Source organism: Numenius arquata, chromosome W, assembly GCF_964106895.1.
Source record: "Numenius arquata chromosome W, bNumArq3.hap1.1, whole genome shotgun sequence".
Classification (NCBI taxonomy): Eukaryota; Metazoa; Chordata; class Aves; order Charadriiformes; family Scolopacidae; genus Numenius; species Numenius arquata.
Window position 1 is genome coordinate 10,235,878 of NC_133615.1, and position 21,624 is coordinate 10,257,501.

At 44.7% G+C, this 21,624-nt stretch overlaps 1 protein-coding gene across 2 annotated transcripts in view; it reads right to left on the reverse strand.

The window, feature by feature from the left end:
* Positions 1 to 18,269, reverse strand: part of LOC141476624 (spindlin-Z) — a 107,319-nt gene extending 89,050 nt beyond the window's left edge. The window contains exons 1-2 of one of the 2 annotated variants that reach the window (XM_074165399.1): positions 17,862 to 18,184; positions 13,985 to 14,048 (exon numbers count right to left, since the gene is read on the reverse strand). The gene's annotated coding sequence lies outside the window, so the exon portion shown is untranslated. Of the gene's footprint in view, positions 1 to 13,984; positions 14,049 to 17,861 lie in introns of both variants that reach the window. The other variant, XM_074165398.1, reaches the window with a different exon arrangement.
* Between the last annotated feature and the right edge of the window lie 3,355 nt (positions 18,270 to 21,624).

Here is a 21,624-nt window from a genome sequence, read left to right on the forward strand (position 1 = left end):
TGGAGACAGATGGGGTACACCTGTCTCAAAAGGGGAAGAGGGTCTTTGCGCAGGAGTTGGCAGGGCTCATCAAACGGTCTTTAAACTAAGTTTGAAAGGGGGGGGGGGGGGATCCATCAGCAGAGACGCAAGTGTCATCGATGTATTAGGAACTATGGCTGTGCCTGGGAATGGTCAGGTAGAAGTTAGGCCTTCCTACACCAAAAAGGTGGTGGGACAGGTAGCCCAGATGAAGTGCTTTTACACTAATGCACACAGCATGGGCAACAAACAGGAGGAGCTGGAAGCCATTCTGCAGCAGGAAAGCTATGATGTAGTTGCCATCATGGAAACATGGTGGGATGACTCGCACGACTGGAGTGCTGCAATGGATGGCTACAAACTCTTCAGAAGGGAGAGGCAAGGAAGGCGAGGAGGTGGGGTGGCCCTGTATGTTAGTGAGGGTTACGAAAGTCAAGAACTAATTGAGGGTAACAGTAGGGTTGAGTGCCTATGGGTAAGAATCAGGGGGAGGGCCAGCAAAGCTGATATCGTGGTGGGAGTCTGTTATAGACCGCCAATCAGAATGTAGAGATAGATGAAATATTCTATAAGCAGCTGGGAAAGATCGACAGATCACCTGCCCTTGTCCTGGTGGGAGACTTCAACCTATCAGATATCAGCTGGGCACACAATACAGCTGAGAGGGAACAGTCCAGGAGGTTCCTGGAGTGTGTTGGGGACAACTTCCTGACACAGCTGGTGAGGGAGCCAACTAGGGAGGGAGCCCTGCTGTATCTGCTGTTTGTGAATAGAGAGACTTGTGGGGGATGTGACGGTTGGAGGCCATCTTGGGCACAGTGACCATGAAACGATAGAGTTCTCGATTCTCAGGGAAGCGAGGGGGGCCAGCAGGACTGCCACCATGGACTTCCGGAGGGCAGACTTTGGTCTTTTCATGAGCCTGCTTGACAGAGTCCCTTGGGAAGCAGCCCTGAAGGGCAAAGGAGTCCAGGAAGGCTGGACGTTTTTCAAAGAGGAAGTCTTAAAAGTGCAGAAGCAGGCCGTCCCTGTGCGCTGTAAAGCGAGCCGTCGGGGGAAAAGACCGGCCTGGCTGAACAAAGAGATAGGGTCACAGCTCAGGGAAAAAAGGAGTTTATGGCCTTTGGAAAAAGGGGCAGGCCACTCAGGAAGATTACAAAGGTGTTGTAAGACTATGTAGGGAAAAAATTAGAAAAGCCAAAGCCCAACTAGAACTTAACCTGGCCTTGGATGTTAACAACAATAAAAAGAACTTCTATTAATGTATTAGTAACAAGAGGAGGACTTGGGAGACTCTCCATCCTCTATTGGATGTGGGAAGTAACATGGTGACAAAGGATGAGGAGAAGGTACTTAATGCCGCCTTTGCCTCAGTCTTTACTAGTAGAATCAGTTGTTCCCCGAGTACCCAGATCCCTGAGTACCCAGACCCCTGAGCTAGAAGATAGGGGTGGGGAGCAGAATGAAGCCCCCATAATCCAAAGGGAGGTGGTGCTCCAACACCTGGACATACGCAAGTCTATGGGGCCAGATGGGATCCACCTGAGGGTACTGAGGGAGCTGGTGGAAGTGCTCACTGAGGCACTTTCCATCATTTGCCAGCAGTCCTGGCAAACTGGGGAGGTCCCAGCTGACTGGCGTCTTGCAAATGTGATGCACATCCACAAGAAGGGCCAGAAGGAGGACCCGGGGAACTACAGGCCTGTCAGTCTGACCTCGGTGCCTGGGAAGGTCATGGAACAGATCATCCTGAGTGCCATTATGCGGTGCGTGAAGGGCACAAAGGCGATTAGGCCCAGCCTGCACGGGTTCATGAAAGGCAGGTCTTGCTTGACAAACCTGATCTCCTTCTATGACAAAGTGACTCGCTTGGTGGATGAGGGAAAGTCTGTGGATGTTGTTTACCCGGACTTCAGTAAGGCCTTTGATACAATTTCCCACAGCATTCTCCTGGAGAAACTGGCTGCCCATGGCTTGGATGGGAACACTCTCCGCTGGGTTAAAAACTGGCTTGAGGACCGGTCCCAAAGAGTGGTGGTGAATGGAGCTAAATCCAGTTGGCGGACGGTCACGAGTGGTTTCCCCCAGGGCTCGGTACTGGGGCCCGTTCTCTTTAACATCTTTATCAATGATCTGGACAAGGGATGGAGGGCACCCTCAGTAAGTTTGTAGGCAACACCAAGTTAGGTGGGAGTGTCGACCTGCTGGAGGGTAGAAAGGTGTTGCAGAGGGATCTGGACAGGCTGGATCAACGGGCCGAGGCCAATGGGATGAGGTTCAACAAGGCCAAGTGCCGGGTCCTGCACTAGGGTCACAACAACCCCCTGCAGCGCTACAGGCTTGGGGCAGAGTGGCTGGAGAGCTGCCTGGCAGAAAAGGACCTGGGGGTGTTGGTCGACTGTCGGCTGAACATGAGCCAGCAGTGTGCCCAGGTGGCCAAGAAGGCCAACAGCATCCTGGTCTGTATCAGGAACAGCGTGGTGAGTAGGACTCGGGAGGTGATCAACCCCCTGTACTCGGCACTGGTGAGGCCCCACCCCGAGTACTGTGTCCAGTTTTGGGCCCCTTACCACAAAAAAGACATTGAGGTGCTGGAGTGGGTCCAGAGAAGAGAAATGAAGCTGGTGAGGGGGATGGAGAATAAGTCTTATGAGGAGAGGCTGAGGGAGCTGTGATTGTTTTGCCTGGAGAAAAGGAGGCCGAGGGGAGACCTTATCGCTCTCTACAACTACCCGAAACGAGGGTGTAGAGTGGTGGGGTTCGGTCTCTTCTCCCAAGTCACAGGCGATAGGACAAGAGAAAATGGCCTCAAGTTGCACCAAGGGAGGTTTAGACTAGATATTAGGAAAAAAATGTTTAGACTGAAAGGGTTATTAAGCATTGGAATGGGCTGCCCAGGGAGGTGGTTGAGGCACCATCCTTGGAGGTATTTAATAGATGGATAGACGTAGTGCTTAGAGATATGGTTTAGCGATGGTTTTTTTGTCAGTGTTAGGTGTATGGTTGGACTAGATGATCTGAAAGGTCCCTTCCAACCTAGACAATTCTATGATTCTATGCCTTCCAGCCCTTTCACCAGCTTTGTTGCCCTCCTCTGGATGCATTCAAGGATTCTCACATCCTTCTTAAATTGTGGGGCCCAGAACTGCACACAATACTCAAGGTGAGGCCACACCACTGCTAAATACAGCAGGATAATCACCTCATTTGACCTGCTCGTTATGCTGTGTTTAATGCACCCCAGGATGCAGTTTGCCCCCTTGGCTGCCAGGGCACACTGCTGACTCCTACTGAGCCTGCTGTCAGCAGCACCCCCAGATCCCTTGCTGCAAGGCTCCTCTCCAGCCACTTCTCTCCCAGTTTAATACTTGTGCCCGGTGTCACTCCAACACAGGTGCAGAATCCAGCATTTTGTCTTATTAAATTTCATACCATTAACGATTGCCCAATGCTCTAATCTGTCTAGTTCCCTCCGCAAGGCCTCTTTGCAGAATCATAGAATGGTTCGGGTTGGAAGGGACCATCAAGTTCCAACCCCCCTGCCATGGGCAGGGACACCTCCCGCTAGACCACGTTGCTCAAAGCCCCATCCAGCCTGGCCTTGAACACTTCCAGGGATGGGGCAGCCACAACTTCCCTGGGCAACCTGTTCCAGTGCCTCACCACCCTCACAGGAAAGAATTTCTTTCTGGTATCTAATCTGAATCTCCCCTCTTCCAATTTAAAACCATTACCCCTCCTTCTAGCGCTACACTCCCTAATAAAGAGTCCCTCCCCATCTCTCCTGTAGGCCCCCTTGAGATACTGGAAGGCTGCTATAAGGTCTCCCCAGAGCCTTGCCTTCTCCAGGCTGAACAACCCCAGCTCTCTCAGCCTGTCTTCATAGGAGAGGGGCTCCAGCCCACTGATCATATTTGTGGCCCTCCACTGGACCCATTCCAACAGGTCCATGTCCTTCCTGTGCTGAGGACTCCAGAGCTGGACACAGTACTCCAGGTGGGGTCTCACCAGAGTGGAGTAGAGGGGTAGAATCACCTCCCTCGACCTGCTGGCCACACTGTTGATGCAGCCCAGGATGCAGTTGGCTTTCTGGGCTGCCAGTGCGCACTGCCGGCTCATGTTGAGCTTCTCATCCACAAGCACTCCCAAGTCCTTCTCCTCAGGGCTGCCCTCCAGCCATTCTCCACTCAACCTGTATTTGTGCCTGGGATTGCCACGTCCCAGGTGCAGGACCTTGCACTTGGCCTGGTTGAACTTCATGAGGTTTGCACGGGCCCACCTCTCGAGCCTGTCCAGGTCCCTCTGGATGGCATCCCTTCCCTCCAGCGTGTCGACTGCGCCACACAGCTTGGTGTCTTTGGCAAACTTGCTGAGGGTGCGCTCTATCCCACTGTCCATTTCTCCAACAAAGATGTTAAACAGCACTGGTCCCAGTACCGACCCCTGAGGAACGCCACTCGTCACTGGCTTCCACTTGGACATTGAGACGTTGACCACAACCTTTTGAGTGCGGCCATCTAGCCAGTTCCTGATCCACCGAGTGGTCCATCCATCAAATCCATGACTTCCCAATTTTGTGACCAGTATGTCACGTGGGACAGCATCAAACGCTTTGCATAAGTCCAGGTAAATGACATCTGTTGCTCTCCCCTGATCTACCAATGCTGTAGCGCCATCTTGCCCCTCAAGAGAATCAACAGCACCTCCCAGTTTAGCATCCTCTGCAGACTTGCTAAGGGAGCATTCAACTCCTGCATCCAGAGCATTGATAAAAATATTGAACAGAACTGGCCCTAGAATTGAGTCATGAGGAACACCACTGGTGACTGGTCGCCAGCCAGATGTAGCCCCATTCACTGCAACCCTCTGAGCCCTGCCATTCAGCCAGTTATTCACCCAGCACACCAGGAACCTGCTCATCCCATATTTGGACAGCTTGTCCAGAAGGATGCTGGCGAGACAGTATCAAAAGCTTACTAAAATCTAGAAAACCTACATCCACCGCCTTCTCATCTTCCACTAGGCACGTGACCTTATAGAAGGATATCAAATTAGTTAGACAGGGCTTCCCAAGAAGTTGCTGGACATTGCCTGCTGATGGGAAATAGAAAATAAATCTTTTTGCTTGTTTGCTTTTCTTCGTTAAATTGCCTTTATCTCACATCCCATGAGTTTTTCATCTTATTTTCTCCCCATCCTGTTGACAAAGGAGAGTGACAAAACAGCTTAGTGGGTACCTGGCAACCAGTCAAGGTCAACCCACCATAGGTAGACACAAGTGAACTTCAAGTAGTAGAATGCAAGTATTTTGTCCTTATTCACTCTTTTACAAATGAATTTGACCCAAATAATTTATTGTAGTTGTGAGCAAGTTTACACAGGTTGGTTTGATGAACAGTGATGAAGACAGATCTCTGGTAAACAGAAAAGGAAACACCTATTTTAATATTTTCTGTTCTCTACCTAAGAGTTTCCTCATACATGATATTAAGGCCATTAGCCTTTGTGTGAAGACTGAATTTAATTGCTGTTATCTAAGTTTGAGAAACATCATCCAAAAAAAAAAAAAAAACCCACCCCCCAAAACCCCCAAAACCCTCATCCAATTGTTCTAAAAGAAATGCCCAGTGCAAACATACACGTCCCTGCTGTTAAAGAAGGTAGTGTAGTGGAATAGTAAGTTACTACCACTTAGCCAGAAGTCTTATTTTAACTAATCATCATACATCAAACTCTCGATGCTTTGAGTGCCAAATAGCTTGACAGCCAGTTCTCAACTATCCAGGTTAGAAGACGCTGATATACACATAATATTGCCTCAGAGTTGGTAAGTAAGTTTGCTATTACATTTTAAGGAGAGGGAAAAAAAAAAAAAAGATCTGCCATTTGACAGGCCACTTTCAAGCTTTTTGGCTCACCAGTGGCCTTTGGACTAAACATAACAAGTTTATCTAGGACATACATTTTCAGACCTTAAGAGTCCAATACACTGAGAATATGTCACTGCAACACTAAATTGAAAACAAGTTTGGATTAGGAAAATATTTTAATTACACTTAAGAATTTGTGAGGTCATTTATTGTTTTTAAGAGCAAATGTCTTGTTGACCTACTTGAAACAAAATTTCTTCTAATGCAGCAGGCTTCTACAACTTTATTCACAAAGGCCCACATTAAAGAACATTTTTTGTTTCCTGCATTCAGAGGTGGCACAGTTCATGCTTCAGGAACCTCTGATTCTTAGGGTCTACACCCAATTATTGCAGCTGTTTTATAACTTACTTGCAACATACTGCAACATAATCACTATTTGTCTTTAAAAGTAAGCAGTGGCAGGCCACCAAGTTGGAGAAAGCCAGAAATCTGTCAGAAGATAGAAAAAATGGTGTATTATATTATTAATAAAGATTTGTGCTACAGCAATCAATTTTGAAAGTAGATAAAATCCATAAGCATTCAAAATTCTTATAATGACAAGCTATTATTCATACCATTTGATTGGTCTGAAAATGACGGAGGGACCAGTTTAGAAAAAGGAGTTACACAACCTTCTGTGATGGTATGACTGGTTGGATAGATGAGGGGAGGGCGGTGGATGTTGTCTACCTTGACTTCAGCAAGGCTTTTGACACAGTCTCCCACAGCATCCTCATAGGTAAGCTTAGGAAGTGTGGGTTAGAAGAATGGACAGTGAGGTGGATTGAAAGCTGGCTGAAAGACAGCTCAGAGGGTTGTGATTAGTGGCACAGAATCTAGTTGGAGGTCCGTAACTAGTGGTGTTCCCCAGGGGTCAGTACTGGGTCCAGTCCTCTTCAATATATTCATCAATGACCTGCATGAAGGGATGGAACATACCCTCAGCAAGTTTGCCGACGATACAAAACTGGGAGCGGTCGTTGACACACCGGAGGGCTGTGCTGCCATACAGCGAGACCTAGACAGGCTGGGAAGCTGGGCAGAGAGGAACCTGATGAAGTTCAGCAAGGGCAAGTGTAGGGTCCTGCACCTGGGGAGGAATAACCCCATGCACCAGTACAGGTTGGGGGCTGACCTGCTGGAGAGCACCTCTGAGGAGAAAGACCTGGGAGTCCTGGTGGACAACAGGATGACCATGAGGCAGCAATGTGCCCTTGAGGCCAAGAAGGCCAACGGCATCCTGGGGTACATCAAGAAGAGTGTGACCAGCAGGTCGAGGGAGGTTCTCTTCCCCCTCTACTCTGCCCTGTTGAGGCCGCATCTGGAGTACTGTGTCCAGTTCTGGGCTCCCCAGTTCAAGGACAGGGAACTGCTGGAGAGGGTATAGCGGAGGGCTACAAAGATGATTAGGGGCCCAGAACATCTCTCTTATGAGGAAAGGCTGAGGGACTTGGGTCTTTTTAGTCTGGAGAAGAGAAGGATGAGGGGGGATCTGATCAACGCCTATAAATACTTAGAGGGAGGGTGTCAAGAGGATGGGGCCGGTCTTTTTTCAGTGGTGCCCAGGGACAGGACAAGAGGAAACGGGCACAAACTTGAACATAGGAAGTTCCACCTAAACATGAGGAGGAACTTCTTCACTTTGAGGGTGGCAGAGCGCTGGAATAGGCTGCCCAGGGAGGTGGTGGAGTCTCCTTCTCCGGAGACATTCAAAACCCGCCTGGACACGTTCCTGTGCAACCTGCTCTAGGTGGACCTGCTTTGGCAGGGGGGTTGGACTAGATGATCTCCGGCGGTCCCTTCCAACCCCATATCATTCTGTGATTAACTCTGTATCCAACCAAAAAGATGATAAGCTCTTCTATAAATCCATTTATTCATTGATTTGAGACACACATGCCTAAATCAACATGTGCCCGTAATCAACACCACAGTAACTATGGCAGACAGTATTGAGCTTATTACAGGCATTAACTTGGGTCTCTATCCTACCCAAATGCTGCAAAAAACTTAATTCTCTTTCTTAAATCTGGCGGTGGGGGGGAAAGAATTAGAATGAAGTTGTTGGGTAAATTAAGACTGAAGAAACCTCCTCTAGTCACAAGGAAATAGATAAGTTATCTCATTAGAAATTACTAGCAGTGAAAGAGACAACATTAGCATTTTGCATAGTGATGCACAACATCAATACAAAGATCATAAGTCCCTACCCAAAGTACAGAGAAGTTATCAGTTCTCCCTGGAGATTAGGGAATTAAAATCAGTGGCAAGTTTCACTGTCTTTGCACAATTAAGAAATCAGTCATTTTAGCTTAGATTAAAGCAGTTCTCATGTAAACACATTCAAGTAACTGTTTACTTTGGGAAAGTAAATCACTCAAGTGAAAGTATTTGCTGTTAAATGCAAGTCTTGCCATGGGTACTACCTAATAACATGATTTATTTTTCTTTTAATTTCCAGACCAATAGCAGAATATTCACTCACTGCTTATGATGTTAATACAAATCTCAGCCTAAAGAGATCATCAACTTTAAATAGTGAATAGCTGCATTAGCTGTCAAAGTTATAAAATTTAGTAACAGCAAGGCACTGAGAAAATTCAGCATTATATTAGGAGCTCTAACTAGAGCTAACTACTCTCTCTAGATACATTTATAAATTTGAAGGGTCAGTGAAAAATAGTTCTTTAAAGTGAAGCATTGCTTGTAGAAGAGTAGTAGAGCTGTAGAAAGAAATCAAAGCCCTGTAATACTGATAATTTAAATGTTGTAGTCAACACTGAAATCGTCAGCAAAGGCAAACGAGAACTTAAACTGCTTACTATACTGTTGTGTTGTGGGTTTGGGTTTTTTCCTACAAAAGATTAAACCCCTCAGCATCGTAACACCATATGTTATTTTCTGTTTATGTACAGGTCTTTCAGATTTTTGGTGGAAAAGTAGTAACATCCTGCATAAGTATATAAAAAAAAGGGGGGGAATACAGTTGTAAAACTGTAAAACTGAAGGAGAGGAAAAAACAGAGAACAGCAATCATGATACTGCTGATGATTTTTAAGAAGTGGAGGAGAAATGCACAAAGAACTGACTCTGAACCTAATGCATATTTACATATCCATGAAAATGAATGAGAAGCAGAAGATCTTAAAGAAGAATTTAAGAGGACGCATAACCATTTCAAGTTATTTGGTGAAAAGTTATTTACTGGACTATGGAAAAATATACTTTCAGAAAACACCTGCATGAGTTTGTGAGTATATGAACAATTTTTGTTCAGAAATTAGCAAAACTCACTTAAGCCAAGGAATTTCTTTTAACTGAGCTGTCAAAACCAACCTGTAGCTCAAGAATTCACACTGTATTCAATGCTCACTCCCCCTTGCTAGAGTGTTTTTTTAGAACACAAGATACCTAGCATCTTGGGAAAACAACAGCCCCCTTGAGAACCGGAGCAGTATTTGATAGCATTTACCAACACCTAGAAGTAATTTACAGATGTGAGAATTCAGCAGAGAATGAAGGTAATTTTATTATGTTACTGTACTTCAAAATATTACATAACTGGAAGGACTGCCTGTGAATTGGCTTTGCCTTTGAGGAATTGCCTCTACAGACAAGCAAAATGCGTGCCTCAAACATTTAATTCCTCTTGTCCTGTATTAGCAAAGAGGTGAAAAATTACAGCAAGAAGGAAGACGACTCTAAGAACGAAGATCATCTTGGAATCTTTTTTTCCCCTACCATACCATCCTTGTCCTACACGAAATGTGCATTCATTTCTTACTTTGATAATATACTTCTATAAAAAAATCCTGCTTCTAAATTATTTATTGTACATGTAGCACAAATGGAAAAGAAATGGGAAAGTACATTCATCAAGACAGGACTTCAGAGTGAGAACTTTTAGCAGGGACAAGAGGTCCTCTTAGCTTCCAAAACCTTTGCAGAAAGCTTTATATCTGACCTGAACTAGATTCAGCAACATAAAAACTTAATTATGTCTTCTATTTCCTGAGATTTTGCATAACCATAGGTATTGGTAATAACAAAGACTTTTTTTTTTTCTTTTGGAAATACACATACTTATTTGCAGAGAGACAAAATAAATTGTCTTCGAGTACTTCAAATAAGGTTGAGTCTACTGAACTGAAGTGCAGAGAAAGGGAGAAAACAGAAACCCAGAAAGGAAAAAAGTCAGGATCTCCGAAAGCAAGGTATCCCTCCCCTTATATACAGGTGAGGCTTTCTGGAAGTCTATCCTGTAGATAAACAGAGCACACACAAGAACAGACATCTCCGCGTTTCATGGTGTATTGGGTGTATGTGGCAAGAAGTCAGGGACTGCCCTGTGCCTGTCAGAGCCAGTTCCAGCCTGCTCAGCAACAGACCCACTGCAGGCCAAAGCTGAGCCAATCAGCAAAGCTGGGGGCACCCCTGTGAAAACATATTTTAAAAACGGGAGAAGACACCAAAGGGAGAGGGGGGGGAAAGTAAAAAAAAAAAAAAAAAAGAAAAAAACAGAAGGAACACCAAGGTCAGAATAGAAACAGCTCCATGGCAGAGCAAATATTCCTGAAGGAACTGCAGGCTGCAGAGGACTCATGCAAGAGCAGGTATTCCTGAAAGGACTACAGCCTGTAGAGAACCCATGCCAGAACAGAGAAAAAGTGAGAAGGAAAGAGCAGCAGAGAGAAGCTGCTATATGCTGACCATAACCACCACACACACACACACACAGCATCACTGAAGGGACAGAGCGTAACTTGCAGACACTAACAAGGGGCAAGAGGAAGAGTTTGGAGTGAAGCAGAGTCTGGGAAAAGGAGGAGGAAGTGTTTTCCCTAAGTGTCTTCTCTATAAGTCTTTTTAATGCTTGTTTTGTTTCTGTTTCCCAATACTTGAATCAGTAATTTTTATATTTTTTATATATATACATTGTCAATAAATTAAGTTAAATTCCCCAAGTTAAGTCTGTTTTGCCCTCGACAGTTAATTGCTAAATGATCTCCCTGTCTTTATCTTGACCCACAAGCTTTCTTGCTCCTGTTCTTCCTATTTTCTCCTTCCATCCTGCTGGAGGAAGGGGTGAAAGAGCATCTGGGTGAGAGTTTGGCTGCCAGCCAGGGCCAACCCACCACATCCCTGCTTCATATTTAAACTTGCTCCACCCCCACCCAAACATACAGTCTCACAGAATTGTAGTTAGAGGCCTCAGCATGACTGACAACTAGGATGCGTATTCACAGCAAAGAATCCTGTCCCAAGTCATTACCATTTAAAAATGTACTTCTCATCCCATACATACAGCTACACCTCTAGTCATAGGAAATAAGATAAGTTTGACTCATCATCCTCTCTATAACAAGCCAACGCTGCTATAACTGAGGGTAGGAGTGAATCCCTCCCCCAACTTTAGACAAGTGAACTGTTAGGACAGCACATAAACCAGAAGACAGGTATGTGTGAGCCAACACAGGCAGAATGCAGGAACAACCACAAAACCACGGATGAAAGGCAAAGAACAAATTTGATCTCGATACATCATGGATCAGGGAATCTCTGAAGCAGCACCCGGGCAGAGGCATGCAAGCAGGGGACGCAGGCACCATGGAGCAAGAGAGAGCCCTTGTTATCAAGAGCTCAGATTTGCTGTTCTCACCTGTGTTTTGAGGGTTCAAGCAGGTATAGTTTTTCCGCTGTGCTTTGATCTTCTTCAACAGCAGGGCAGGAATCTCGGGCATGTTAGATAAGGTGCCCCTGAGTCCATCCCAGGCCTATATTATCTAAGTGCAGATGGTCTACTTGTTGAGCACATAAGACTAAGCAACAATTAGTGTGATATGTGTGTTTTCCAGCACCCCACATGCGAGTCACTTGAGAGTGTTTACAGTCCCCCTCTCTGAACTTCTCTTACTTTTTCTCAGGTGCAAATAATAAAGTTAGTGACCCATGCTGTTATAGCAATAAGTATAAGCAAGAACCTTTCTATATACAATGCCTTGGCTTATAGAATAACCATCAGGCCTTATCTCTGCTCTAGGCAGACAATGTTTGAAAATACGCTTTAAAAATCAGAGTTCATTTTGTTAGAAGAGACATATCTGAAAAGTAAAATTACTGAACAGAAAATTGGTTCTGTTTTACCGCAAACCAGGAGAAAGATTCACTCAGTTCTTGGAAGAAGAATCACTACAGAGGCAGTGTCACGGTCTTCTGGCTAAATGTATATTAGCTCTCCTTTCCCTCTCCGCGTCATTGCCTGTGTTCACACCAAGAAGTATGTAGGACTTAGCAGTCTAGGTGTCCTCTTCTAAAATCTTTTGGATAAGCTGATGTATTTATGTATCTCTAGTTTGTATGGTTGGTCTTTACCACTTTACAGAAGTTAGTGAATTCTGAAGAAGCTGTCAGATAAGCAATATGCAATTATTTATGCTGAAGGAGACAGAAAGCTGCATGTTGTGATGAATGTGTAATGATCTTTATCTCTTCTTGTCGTTTATATCCTGTCTACTCTTTCTCTAGCTTTGACATAATGGCACTGCTCCTAGCATAATTCAAGCCTTAGCTTGAGCTAGTCAGAATCTGAGCAGGAGTTAAGTGACCAGTCACAGGAGGCATCCCTGATCATTTGGGTTGATGGTTTTTGCCGTCCAGAATATCACATGAGCTGTTATGCTCCCCTTTTCCATAAAGGGTGTCAGCATATCCTGGCAACCAGGTGTCAAGAGCAGGGGATACCAGTCATATTTTAAATGCTTTTCATGTCACCGTAGACACAGGCAGATCACATAGTCTTGTCACAATATATCTACTTGCTTTAGCTAAGGACACTGATGACTTGTCAAATCCTTTTTACTTATGTATACCTATTGCACTATAAGTAGCTTCTTGAATATTAGTGTTAGGTAATCGTAATGTAAATGTAAAAATGTGGGAACAAGCTACCCAGAGACAGTGTGGAAACTTTGGAGATTTAAAAAGTTTAGCTGGAGATGACCCTGAGTAACATCATCCGAATTCAATGATAGCCCTGCTTTGGGCAGGTAATTTGTATCATGACTTCCAGAATTTCCCTCTACCCTCCTTTTTTCTGTGATCCTTTTAAAAAGATCACGTTTCTTGAATACCATTTTCATGTTTCAGGGCTGAGGATTCTTCTGTGTGGAGCCAAAACTGAGCTTTCTTAAAAAACTATTAACAAATGATCATATAAACACGAGACAGGAATTCTGTTTTCTTATAAACCAAGAAATATAAGAGAAGGATCACAGTAACTTTTTATAGTAGAGACAAAAGAGTGGTAATTTAAAAAAGGATTAAAGAGGTAGATGTTGTGGGTTAACCTCTTCTCCCTTTGGACCAGACTATAGGTTTTAATATTGCAGTCAACTTTACCCATTGCCCCTACTGCAGCATGGGCATATCCATGTGTCACAGTGCCTTTGGAGCTGTACTTGTTCTAGTGTGGACTTATCCTTGGGCCACAGGTCCTTTGAGATGTACCCACTCTGGTGTGGTTTTATTCAAAGGTCACAGTCTCTTCTACTTTTTGAGCACACAAAACTAAGCAACAATTAGTGTGATATATGTGTTTTCCAGCACCCCACATGCGAGTCACTTGAGCGTGTTTACAGTCCTCCTTGCCAATCTTCCATTACTTTCCCACAAGGTTGCTTGCCCTCCGTCTTATGGCTGACACCTAACAGTAAAGTATGTTTATACTGATGGTGGAGGGAGGAGATCAAGAGATGTAATTCACAAATGCTAATAACAAAAAAAAAAAAGAAGAGACAGTAGTCACCTGAGGTGCTGTCAGCAGTCAATGGACCAAGAAAGACTTCTGTCCTGATTCACTTCTAGAAAAAGCCTTTTCCTCAGTAGAGAGGTGACCCTCTGGGATGTGAGGGCAGCCTTTGTGGATTATACAGTGGAGTTAAGCTACCTTTTTTGAACATACTACAGAAAAAAATTTCATAAAGAAAACACACACTAAACCAGGAAAATACTTTCTGAAAAAAAAATAGTTATTTGATCTTAACACATACCAAACCAGAAGTCTGATATCCAATATGTCTTTCAGTTGTGCTTCTTAGGGTAAAAGGTCATGATCTAGTAAAAAACAAGAAGTTTATATTTAAATGTGATTAACACAAGTTCAGAAAAAGTCATTTATATTTTTTGAAAGGGGGGTCCAAGTTAAAACGTTGTCCTGGGTTGAGCAACACAGGACTAACTTCTTTTCTAATGCTGGGGAAAACTGCACTTTTAGAAGACTCTAGTGTCTGAATTTGTGAAAATATTTACTTTATAGCCAGGAAATGTAACTACAGGAATTGAATCCAAGATACTTCAATTAAAGTAGCTGGCACTGTTAGTACAATGCGGTCAAAGAATAGGATCTGCAGATATGCCAGAAGAAGTGTCAGTGAAAATAAAGAGATTACTTCAAAGATAGCAAGTGGACTCAGCAATTGGTCACAACGATAAAAATGTTCTCGCTATAAATGGCTACTGTAAGTCATTCATATAAAAACAACTAGAATATTATTCGTAAACAAAGAGATAAAGTTCTCCTCTGTTCAAACTACCACCTGTAACTGAAGGTCTAAAGTTCAGCAGCTCATCTGCACGCTAAGCATTGTTGAAATCCATAAAGCTACTCTTAAAATGAAGATTTACTCTCACCACTAATTTGAGGTGCAGACCTTGAACAGCACATAAGAGTATTCAACAATAACATTAAAAAAAACCAACCAAACACACTAAAAGCCAACCTTAGCAAAAAAAGACTATAAAAGCCTATCTGTAAATGTTTACAGTATATTGTCAGTAACTCTTATTTTACAGATAGATCTCCAAGAAAATCCCATCATAAAAGATCATTTAGCAACACATCTCAACCACCTTGCAATAACTGCAAATACTAGAATGCAATTAGGTAACATTTAAATCTAATATAGTCACCACAGTTAATGACAACAATTTGTAATAGTTCCACAACCTGATGAAATACATATACAATAAAGTTTCCAAGCAAGTCAAACAAGACTTGCATAACATGAGTTTACAGTTTTACATTGTATGTTACACAAAAGAAATACAAAAAGGCAATCTCCAATTGTAGAAACATTCTCCTCAACCTCTTCGATGGCCAAATCAATTCACCTCCTAAATTCTGCATACCATCACCAAATTCACATTTTAGATTAAGACAGAAAGTTAAATCCAACCACTGTCACATGGTGAAAACAGTAATAAGTACTGTATATTATTCAATTAAATAATTTCACCATTACTTGAAAATTACTTTAGTGATCCCAGGCCCATTTTTGGCTGTTCATAGATAAAATACAAGTTAGTTAACTAATTTGTTAATAACAGTTAAAAGTAATGGAGTGATGCACAAATCCACTGACATATCAAGTTACAGACTTTTGCTCAGGCTTTTTCCATCTAGAAGTATTACAGTTGGCTTAGGAGCCATGACATGAATACACATTCCAAAATGCAATTTTGATGACTCCACTTAAGTTTTACATTGCGGTAAACTCAACACTAATTTATTTTCTCCTCCAGTTAATCAACACTTGTTAATGGTGATGGAAAAAGTGGGAGAAAAAACAAACACAGATTAAAGAAATTATTAATATATGATACTTAACTCTAGCATTAAAATGCAGTAACTACTTCTATCTCAATAAAAAAAACTATGATTATGCTATGCCAGTGTTTCTCCACTAGAAGCTTCCAAAGCAGAATAGCCAAAGAAAAGAGGACATTACTTTAGGGCACTGCTCTGATAGAAGTAATGGCTATCAATGTGTACATGCTTTGAATAAAGATTGTTTTTAAATATAAACTTTGAAAAATGAAACATTTACTATGAGTTACAGTAACACATACATTTAGAAAGCAATAGAAAGCATCACATCCTTTGCACCTTGAGCATTCATCCTTAAATTAAAACCTAGATATGCTGTTCCTCAACAGATCATTTTAGATAAGCCCAAGAAATTCAAATGTTATTTTGGCTTTATGTCATTAAAAAGGCAATAAAATATAAGCTATTTTCATCAGAGCCAGAAGGGGGTACTCTGAATAACTGAGGTTGGAAGGTGCTGAACTGAACATTTGCCTTGTGTTAGGAGAGGTCAGAAACATGCCGTCTTGTAGAATCACAGAATGGTTAGAGTTGGAAGGGACCTTAAAGATCATCAAGTTCCAACCCCCCTGCCATGGGCAGGGACACCTCCACTAGAGCAGGTTGCTCAAAGCCCCATCCAGCCTGGCCTTGTAGTTCAGTATCGCACTTCAGTTCACAATGCCACACCTTTTTAAGAAAAAGTGCTCCTTTTAACAACAACGACCAAAAAAAATTCCTGCTTCCATATGTGCTATTGTCATCACAAGGGCAAATTAGTCTGTGACAGAAAACTAGCAACACAAAGAGACCCGGCAAGTTTTATATCCCCATGATCTGTGAGCTATTTAAGATACTGACAAGGAGATACAGAGAAAGCCTAAAACCCCATAAAACCTATACTATGTTTTTTCACTACACAATGCCTATTCTAACATAAGTAGTTCAGGTCTTTTTAATAAGACTGTGCCAAGTTGATACCTTATACTGAACTAAAAATGAAAGAAACAGCACTAGATCGTTTCGTAAGCATAATATAGTATTTCATCTCCGCCAGCACTTTGGTGCACCAACCCCCTCCCCCAAAGAGATACGCGCATTCTAATCAAGCTTCTCTCAGCAGGGCTCAGCCAGTTCTCCCCCTCCCTCCCGGCCTTTCTAGGTTACCAAACCCCCTCTGATTTTAGGTTTCATTTTGTTGTAAACAGCAAAACGAAAGGAGAAAGCCTCCAAGCGAGAATCCTTACCCTTGAAATCCCGCCATGCGCGCAATAAGGAGGGTGAATTATTTTTTTTTATTTTTTAATTTAATGGGAGATGAAGGGGAAGAAACAAAAGCCTAAATGGAGGAGAGGCTAAGCGGCGTAGACAGAGGGAGAAAGAGGAAAGCCTTGTGAAAGAGCAGGGCGAGCGTCAGCCATATTGTGTGTGTTGGTCCAGTATTTACAAACCTGCAGCTGCAGCAGCGCTTTGAATCTAAGAGAGAGGGGAAAGAAGGGAGGGGGAAATAAAGGAGGAGAGGGAGGAGGGGAAAGCGGCGGCAGCAGCAGACAAAGGAACTCAGCAAAGTGCGAGCAGAGCGCGTGCATACACACACACTCTGAGTGTCCCAGACAGCAGCAATGGCGTGTGCAACCCCAGCGCGTGAGCAACTCTCCCAGCTCCAGCCTTTGGCTACTGCGGCGCGGCCGAGCCCCGCCGCCACCCTCACATCCCCTTCACCCCATTTTCTCGTGGGGGGAGCGGACGGTTGACAGGACAGAGACATGCCTCCCCCAACGTGCACTATCGACAGAAAGGCTTATCTGTCGGGAGCCCCTCGGCGGGCCCCAGCCCACAGCACAATAGCTCCACAGAGAGAAAGGGGGGACGTGCAGCTGCGACCCCTCCCCTCCAGCAAGGGACGGGACGGGGTGAGGGGGGACAGATACCGAGAGGGGGCGTGCCAAAGGAAAGCAGCAGTCCCCTGGAGCCCGGAAGAGCGGGGGTTGCCGAGGCACTACGTAGGAAGATAGAAACAGTAACACGAGCCAGGGGGCCCCCGCTCTCGCCCGCCTCCCGCAGCTTCCAGGTGGGGCGCTGAGGCGGGCAGCGAAGAAGAAAGGGTAACAGAGACGGAACACCGCAAGTATATAAATAACGTCAGCCTCGGGGGAAGGGAGGGAAAGCTAAGAGCAGCGACTCCCTCCGGCTCTGCCCAGTACTAGGCTAAATCAGGCCAAGGGCGGCGCGATGGGCTGCGCTTTCCTGCCCCCCCCCCCCCCCATTCGCTACTCACTTACCTGCTAGGGGGATGGGCGCCTGGGAGTGCCAGGAGGACGGGCTAGGAGCGTTAGCGCTGCAGCCGCAGCAGTCTTCCTGTCTTACTAGGCCACTCAGATTCTCTGCGACAGCAGTAAGGACAGCTGCTCCCCTTGTCTCGTTTGTCCTACTCCGCCGTCACTACTGCTGTCTCCTGTTCGACTCTGCCACATTTGGATCCTCCTCTCCGTACACGAGCTCCACCGCCAGGATAGAGACCTCCTCACCTTCCTGCCAAATAGTGAGCTACCCGCATCGAGACGTTCAAAACACAGGGCCGGACACCGCCCTCCTTCCCTCCGCCAACGCGCAGGCGCACTGCAATTTCCGAACTGCGACAGGAGCGCAGGAAGCAATCCTCCACCCAGTCCACCAGTATTCGCTAGCGCGCAGGCGTGTCTGTAGCTGCTGCCGCTCCTCCTCTATTGCCGTCTCCCAGCACTCCGTCGGTGGTTGTAGTAGAGGGTGGTATGGCCTCGTCCGGAGGCCACAGTCTGTTGGCTCTTCTCCAAACGCAGGCTACTACGCCCTGAGGTGGTGAACGTCCGCCTTTCCCCTCCCGTTCGCCCGTCCACCGTAGTGGGTCCAGTGCTGCCTCGCGAGGCAGTGATGCCCCCTTGCCATCATAGGAAAGAAAATGTGTAAGCCATCGTAAGAAAGAAAATTCAGCTATGGATATCCTGTGTTACAAATTTGGCCCATGCCGACTGAGGAGAGAGGCTGGGGTGCAAAGTACAAAATCACAAAGGTAAATATTTATTCATGTGTGTGAGATGTCTCAGCCAAACAGTGTACCCAAGGGATTTTTCTTTAGGGATTTTATACCTTACACTACAAGGGTATGATATGAATCATCCAATTACCTACTAATGCACATTTCTAATTATCCAGACATAAACGTGGTACATCATAGCAATATACATTACAAAAATATATATTTTGTAGGTCTTACAGCATCATTATCTGTCAGCATCCTCGTGGTTTATCTGTTAATCCAGATGTTTCCATCATCAACTTCTGCAAAGTTATTAGGCATCAGCAATTCATGTTTCTCTTGGATATGGATCCTTGAGTTAAGGAAACCTCTGTTCTCGCAAAAATTATCTTAGTTGATTGCTTGTCCTTAGTAGGGGTCTTGGGTCTCCAGATAATGACACAGCAATTATACACTAATAATGTTCTTAGCTCCTAATGACTGTGTGGCTTCAATAATTTATATCACGCCTACTAGAAATGAAAATAAAGATATAGACAAAATGACAAAAATAAGATGCACTGTCACCAAATCAGTCTATCACATTTTTTACATTATTCAAGGATATAACTTCAAGAGCTGTTCATAGCTTTACATTGACAAAGAACAAAATGGAAAACAATAAGCAAGATTATGTTCTTTGTCATATCGAGTAATTGGTTCAAAAATCAAAACAGCTGAGGCACAGTCTACCTTAACAAATCTAATGGGTATTTTATTCAAAGTAGACCTTGGCAGGTATAGCATGATTGTAACTGCTTGATTTTATAGACAGTGCTCTGTGTGCTGCTACGCTTCCCTGTTCTGTGTCAGGATCATCACGACCTGGTTGGCTAGGTGCCTGGGACCTTCAAGGCCGATAAGGAGGGAATAAGTCTCCTGGTGCCCAGAAACCTGGAGGCCAATAGGGAAGGGGAGAAGTGATGTCCAGGACCTTCAAGGCCTGATGAGGAGGGGAAAGGGGACCAATAGTGACCAGCTCAGTCACAGAAAATGGCAGTTTACCTTATAAAATTGCATTACTTATGCTAACCATATTACAAGGGGTCAGGAGCAGGAGGTACCGGTCACAGCTGTACATATAACTTCCTAGTCTTTCTGGATGCTTTGAACCTAGTTGGGTTAGAAATAGAATGGCTGAACTCTTCCAAAAGCTTTGAATGCTCTTAAGTAGCTTTGGGTGAAAACCAGCTTCCCTCTGGTCCCAGAAAATTTTGCTTTCTTGATATCCTCCCATCCTAAAGAGAATCAGCATTAACTACTGAAAAAAAATCATCACAGCCCTCTTGATTTGATGGTTGTCATGATTTAGGCTGGGCTGGCCAGTAAACAAATGACAGAAGCTCTCTCATTCTTTCCTCTGAAGGGAGAGAGGTTGAAGAGAACATCTGTTGTTCATTTATTGGCCAGCCCAGCCTAAACCACAACAGATTTATTGGTGCCCAACATGGGGCATGACTGGGGCTCTGACAGATTGCCTGAATAGATTGAATTCCAGCTTGCACAGTTGAGAGAGTATTGGAATTTTGTTTTTTACAAAAGTCTTGATGGGTTGGAAATAGAAACAGAAAGCTCACATCATGTCATTCTTGAGCAAAATGTTATATCGTGTCTTTATAGGGTTTTGTTTAAAGTTAGTTGATGCAATGCTGCTTAACCTGCCATATGTGCTGTATAATTTGTTATGCTTTGTGTTTCTTGTGGTGGTTTATATGTTCTATTTTGCTGTGGTGTTTGCTGCAGATATATAATATTGTAAATTGGATAACAAATTTGCCTGCATATCTTGGGCATCATGTAATGGATTCTCTTATCACAGAATCACAGAATGGTTAGAGTTGGAAGGGACCTTAAAGATCATCAAGTTCCAACCCCCCTGCCATGGGCAGGGACACCTCTCACTAGAGCAGGTTGCTCAAAGCCCCATCCAGCCTGGCCTTGAACACTTCCAGGGATGGGGCAGCCACAACTTCCCTGGGCAACCTGTTCCAGTGCCTCACCACCCTCACAGGAAAGAATTTCTTTCTGGTATCTAATCTGAATCTCCCCTCTTCCAATTTAAAACCATTACCCCTCCTTCTAGCGCTACACTCCCTAATAAAGAGTCCCTCCCCATCTCTCCTGTAGGCCCCCTTGAGATACTGGAAGGCTGCTATAAGGTCTCCCCAGAGCCTTGCCTTCTCCAGGCTGAACAACCCCAGCTCTCTCAGCCTGTCTTCATAGGAGAGGGGCTCCAGCCCTCTGATCATTTTCGTGGCCCTCCGCTGGACCCATTCCAACAGGTCCATGTCCTTCCTGTGTTGAGGACTCCAGAGCCAGACACAGCTCTGCAGGTGGGGTCTCACCAGAGCAGAATCACCTCCCTCAACCTGCTGGCCACATTTCTTTTGATGCAGCCCAGGATGCGGTTGGCTTTCTGGGCTGCCAGCGCACATTGCTGGCTCATGTTGAGCTTCTCATCCACAAGCACTCCCAAGTCCTTCTCCTCAGGGCTGCCCTCCAGCCATTCTCCACCCAGCCTGTATTTGTGCCTGGGATTGCCGTGACCCAGGTGCAGGATCTTGCACTTGGCCTGTGAGGGAAAGTAACAGAAGATTGGAAGGAGAACTGTAAACACGCTCAAGTGACTCGCATGTGGGGTGCTGGAAAACACATATATCACACTAATTGTTGCTTAGTTTTGTGTGCTCAACAAGTAGAACATCTGCACTTAGATAACACAGGCCTGGGATGGACTCAGGGGCACCTTATCGAACACGCCTGAGATTCCTGCCCTGCTGTTGAAGAAATCAAAGCACAGAAGAAAACTCTGCCTGCCAGAATCCTTGAAATACAGGCCCAAACAGCAAGTGGGCGCTCTCTTGCTCTCTCACTCCCTTGCTAACAAGGACTCTCTTGTTAATAAGGACTCTCGCTCTGTGGTACCTGCATCCCCTGCTTGCCTGCCTCTGCCCAGGTGCTGCTTCAGAGATTCCCTGATCCGTGAAGTA